Source organism: Cnephaeus nilssonii (assembly GCF_951640355.1).
Source record: "Cnephaeus nilssonii genome assembly, chromosome: 4".
Taxonomy (NCBI): Eukaryota; Metazoa; Chordata; class Mammalia; order Chiroptera; family Vespertilionidae; genus Cnephaeus; species Cnephaeus nilssonii.
In genome coordinates, this window is record NC_137075.1 from 106,661,547 (window position 1) to 106,667,557 (window position 6,011).

Genomic DNA, 6,011 nt, shown 5'->3' on the forward strand with positions numbered 1-6,011 from the left:
GGTTGGCTGCTATGAGTTGGATTTTTTCCCTTACAACCAAAAGAGTATTGACTAATTTGTAGAAATCCAGCCCTTGGTCTGGGATCCCCTGGTCTGTAAGTGGGGATTATGCACTACAGAACTTAGGTCTCTATCAGACCTCCTTCCCTGTATTATTCCTGGGAAGAGAAGGGGCAATGTGATGAAGAGGACAAGTCCTGGTGGCTGCAGGACTGCTGCTCCTTTCACCACCCCTCAGCATGGACATCTCCCCACAGGGCTGTGAGCTTTTGGAGGACATGCTTTTCATGTTTTATTTTCCCTTCATCTCAATCTCTCATGCTGCATAGAGCTGCTAAAAGTACGGCCATCCCCAAAGCTTGCTGATTTCTCTAGTTGGCCATGCTGCTATCAGTGATCTTTATACCAACGTGTACGTCAGCCAACGGCGGATTTCTTTGCATGGTCCTCTGTTCTCACTATGTTTTCTTTCCTGAAATTTACATCTTCCTGGATCTGAGCTGGTGGAAAGAGCAAAGGCCATCTGTGTTGTGTTGGCGTGGGCTCCCAAGAAGCAGAACTGAGATGAGGAGTCAAGCGTGAGTTGCTTATTGAGCGTGTGCTCTTAGGAGGAGCTCCTTGGGAAGCGAGGGAAGCAGGTCAGGCAAGGGAAGGAGCCAGGAGGATGTGGCTGGCTACAGGTAACATCTTGCCTTGACCTGATCCACAGGGGCAGGCCCTGGAGCCAAAGCACATGGTGGCATTGCGCCCATGAGGCAAGGGTTCTGGCTTTTCAGAGGGGATCCGTCCGTCAGTGGCTGTGGTCTGCCCCGGGGTGCAAGGGCTGGGGTGTCACTTGCTGTCAGACAAGGGCAGTTTTCTGGAGTGGGGAGGGCAGCAGTGAGCTGTCAGCGGCCCACCTCACAGCACCACAGCCTAGGGGAGTGGGCCCAGCACCGGCAGGTCCCCCAGAGCTAAGTGGAGGGGCCTTTCTATTGACTGAATGGGAAAGCACCATTTCCCCAAGCGGGTTGTGCCCCAAACCCTCTGCGCCGGGTACTGTGGATGGAGCCATCATCAGAGCAAAATGGGTCTGCAAGAGGCTCGTGGGGGAGGAAGAGCATGCTAGTGCATATACCCCTCGTGTCCCACCCCCCTCCCGCAGGCAGCCCAGCGCCCCGGGACAGAGGGCCGCCCCAGCACCGAAGGGGCACTGGTTGGGTAACTGCAGCTCCCCTCTAGGGACTGGTCAGGAGCTGGCCCGGATGCAGTCAGCCCCAGTGAGTTCCACCCTGACAGCGGGTCGGGGAGGGCGGCGATGGAAGTGACCAGGGAGGGTGAATTCCAGGCTCCTGGCTGACATGTTCCATCCCCTGGTGTCCTGGGAAGGGAGGTGTGGACCCCAGGGGCTTCCATAGCCAGGTGCCCGACGAGAGAAGTGACCCTGGGACAGAGCCAGAATGTAAAGAGGGTGCACACCAGGACCCCCCGGAGCCCCTGCCTCTAGCTTCCAGTGACGCTGGTGAGAGTTACGTGGTCAGTTACGTGAAGCCAAAAGCATCCTGACAAATACAAGTATAAATATGTCTTTATTGACTTTTAGAGAGAGAGAAAAGGGTAGGGGGTGGGGAGAGAGAGAGAGAGAGAGAGAGAGAGAGAGAAACATCAATCAATTGCCTCCCACATGCACCCCGACCAGGGATCAAACCCACAACCCGGGCATGTGCCCTGACCAGGAATCAAACCAGCGACCTTTCAGTGCATTGGACGATGCCCAACCCATTGAGCCACTTGGTATATGTGCCAAGAAGCCAGGAGTCCCGGCCCTGCCCGTACGCCTGTTGCTGTGTGACACTGCGGGGAGAACTCCTTCCCGCCCCCGCCCCCGCGCCTGGTGCTGCCGAAGCACCCTCCTCTCCTGATGACACATATTTCCCAGTAAAATTAAAAATAGCTGGAGATAAACAAAGGCCCAGAGATGGTCTGGAAGTAGATGAGAGAAGAGACGATTAGTAGCCCCAGGGTGTTCCAGATCGGAACAGAACGTGGGAAATGGGATGGTCAGTCTCAGGTGAGTGGGCCGGGCTGGGGAGGAGTCGGCTGGGTTGGTAACAGGAGCTTCACGTTCGCGGGGTGATGGCCCTCCGTGGGCACCACTTCCCACAGCCCAGGGGTAGCGGGGATCAGACATCTGTGAGGAGCTCAGGGGACGCCCTCGGGGGGCTCATCAGCCAGGTGGGGCGAAGCCGCGGAGACCCTGCCAGGCCCGGCCCGGAGCCGGGAGGAAACTGCCAGGAGCTCCATCCAGGAGCACTTTCTGGCACAGACAGTTACAGCGGTGCCCAGGCAGGACCCCCAGACATTTTCCTGCCCCCCCTACCCCCCCCCCCCACCGAGTTTCAGGAACAGGAGCTGATTATGGAAGTAGGAGCCTGCCCGTTGGTCTTCTCCGGCTTAGGGTCTGGAGGGCGGCAGCCAGCCTCCTTGCCTTCCAGAGCTTCAGAACTGTCATCTCCTAGATGGCGGGGGATGGGGGGGGCCCGGGGGCGGGGAGCGGTGACTTTGGCCTCCTCCCCACTTGCTGCTGCTCCACAGCTCCCAGCCCTGGGACACAGTGCACCTGCCAGGTCTCAGCTGCCCCCACCTCTGAGCATTGGATCTGAGCACAGGCCTGCCCAGGCCCCCGAGTGCCCACAGCCTGGCCTTCCCATCCGTCATCACAGGCCCTACACTGACCCAGACTTGTCAGATGGGTACCAGTCCCAGATGCCTGAGGCTCGTTTTGTTTATTCCATCAATTAAAATAGCTGGGCGGCTGGTTATTTCCCAATACATGGATAGCCTCCCGAGTTGAGCAACTCTCTCTTGGTTTTTATTTTGGAGTGTGTGGGTGGGTGGGAGGGGAGGGGGGGGGGCTGTCTCTAGATAAAATAAGTAAACAAAATGAAGAAGAAAACACGGAACCGAGCCCGTGGGCACGCATGGGCAGGACTGCAGTTCTCCCTCTCCCTCCGGCCCGTGCTCCTCCCCGGAACCCGCGGGAACGGCTTCCTTCTCATCCGGAAAGAAAAGAGCAGGGACTCGGAGGCACGCCTCCTGCCGACAGCTCAGCACCGTGGCCGCAGCAAACCGGAGCCGGGCGAGCTCGCGGCCCCCGTCTGCACAGGAGGGGCTGGCCCACCGGGGGCTCCCACGTCCCTTCCCACACCATCCTGATGGGCTTAGCGATTGGGACCCGCCAGTCAGCACCGAAGGGTGGGGACAGTGACATCTGCGATGTTAGGAAGCACTTTGAGCATGGAGCAGACTGAGGTACCTCGAGGTGGGGTCGGGGTGAGGAGCGATAAGCCAAAGAACTCATCCACGGACATGCACAGCCATGGACACGGCAATGGGACAGTGCGCTCTGCAGCCTCTCTCCCCGCCGGGAGACGGACGGGGGACAGTTTACGTGTGTCCGACCTCACAAGCCAGTGAGACTACGAGTTCCAGGATCCTTCAGACCAGTTCCCATCCCGTGAGCCTCGTGAGCCGTCTGCCAGCTGGAGTGCCGCTCACTGCCGGCCCTTTCCTGCCCCGGCTGGACGTAGGCCTCCGTCCTTCCCGGAGTTCCCGGAGGGTACAGCACGTGGACGGACTAACTGCCTTTGCCCTAGCGACGCCCGGTCCTTCCTAGCGACTGCACTGGCCTCGCGGAGACCCGCGTGAAGCCCTGGGCTCGAGGCCTCCGGCATGTCTGGTCCGCTATTCTAAGGCATCGACATCGTTTTAAGAGATGATCACTCTAGACACGTTAAGTGGTTATTGTTGATCTTTAAAATACTTTCACTGATTTCAGAGAGGAAGGGAGAGAGACAGAAACATCAATGATGAGAGAGCGTCATCGACGGCTGCCTCCCGTGTACCCACAACTGGGGACCCAGCCCGCAACCCGGGCCTGTGCCCTGACCGGGAATCAAAAGGCAACCTCCTGGTTCATAGGTGACGCTCAACCCCTGAGCCACGCCGGCCGGGCGGTTACTATTTTGTAAAGCGAGAGCCAGCTAAGTGATGGTGAGCCCTGCCTTCCTAACTGTGGGAGGTGAGGGAAGACCCGGAACCAACCTCCTGACCACCGCGGTACACTTGGTCCTCCCTCCTGCGAACCAGCACAGGACACATCACCTCACCTCGAGTCTGGCCCTGGAGGCCTCTGCCTTCGTTCTTTTAAGAAATGTTCTGAGCGCTTGCTATTTTGGGCCAGGCACCGGGCCGTGGGCCAGGCCCGAGGACTGGTCTGTGCCGATGCTGCCGACCGACCTGCGGCCTTCGGAGCCCCAACACGGCGCTCGCCTGAGAGGCAGCATCCCCACCAGCCCACCGGCCTCTCCAAACGCTCCCGCGAGGTCAGCTCTGTGCCTGGCCCGGGCCTCCTGCCCTCACGACATCCTAGGGCGAGGGCATACGTGGGTTTGGAAGGGCTGGTGAGCATCAACTTCAGGGCCACCTGTGCTCTAAAGGGGAAACCGAGTCCCAGGGAGGACAAAGGAGCGACCTGAGCTCACACCCAGCACGTTGCTAGATCGAAGTGGGAACTGAGCTTCCAGCGATTCTGTGCAAGGGCCTGCGACGAGCCCCCTTCCCAGGAGGAGTAACCCAGCCTCCACCTCAGGGAGCCCACAGACACGGGAAGCTCCCAGACAAGGCTGGTGTGGCCACAACCAGGGGCGGGGGGCGGGGGACCTGATAGGAGGCCCCCTTGTCTCCTGAGACGGGCCGTTCCCCACAGCCACCAAGGACCGTCCCCTAGAGAAGCACTGGAGGGCGGCACCGGGAAACCAGGCGCCCGTGAAGATGAGGGGGCTTGCTTCCCAGGATTGGGGCTCCCAGAACTCCGCAGGAACCCACCCGCTCTGGGCCTTCCTGCGGTCCGAGGCCCCGCCGGACACGATGAGAAGCCCGCGACCTCTTCACAGGGAAGGCAGACTCACCGTGCGTGCGTTCGGGAGACGTCCACGGAGCCAGCCGATGGGTCCGCGTCGCTGGCTTCCCTGCCTACACGCCCATGGCCTCTGGAGGCGCAGAGCGAGGCCAGTGCCCGAGCCGGGTGGGCAGGGATGGAGCTGGGAGCAATGGCCACTCACCTCCTGGGACTTCTCCCTCCCCAGGCAGGGTGGCATTTAGACCACACCCGCTGGGTGGTGGCTTCCCTAATGAAGTCCATTCTTTTTTTTTTTTTTTTTTTTTTGCAATGACTGTTATTTCCCAATAATTACCTTAGCTCACCTGGGCTCTTCTGGGGAAGAGAACGCAAGAGGTGAATAGACAATTAAATACCAAGTCTCGTGAGGAGTAACAGCAATCAGAAATTCACATCAGCCCTGGCTGGTGTGGCTCGGCATCAGGCTGCAGACCGTAGGGTCCTGGGTTCGATTCCGGGCAAGGGCACATACCTCTGTGGCAGGCTCCTCCCCAGCCCGGACCCTGGTCAGGGCAAGTGTGGGAGGCAACCAGTTGATGTGTTTCTCTCACATCGATGTTTCTCTCTGTCTCTCCCTCTCTCTTATGCTCTCTCTAAAATCAGTGGAAAAATATTCTCTGGTGAGGAGTAACAAAAAATTCACATCGAAGTTCAAAAAAAATGTCAGGTTGGTTTATGATTGCATATTTGTTGTTCTGGAGTAGTGGGGCTATGGTTGCCACACACAGCCTACCCCCCCACCCCACCCCCACTTTTCTGTTTTCCGAGATGTCTTAAAGAAACAGGTATTACTTCAGAATCCATTTTTAAAAGATCCTATCTAATAAGAGAATAATATGCAAATTGACCATCACTCCAACACATAAGCTGGCTGCCCCCATGTGGTCAAAGATCCTGCCCCCATGTGGACACAAGATAGCCGCCACAAGATGGCCAGCAGGGGAGGGCAGTTGGAATGGATCAGGCCAGCAGGGGAGGGCAGTTGTGGGTGATCAGGCCAGCAGGGGAGGGCAGTTGGGAGGGACCAGGCCTGCAAGGGAGGGCAGTTGGGGGTGATCAAGCCTTCAGGGGA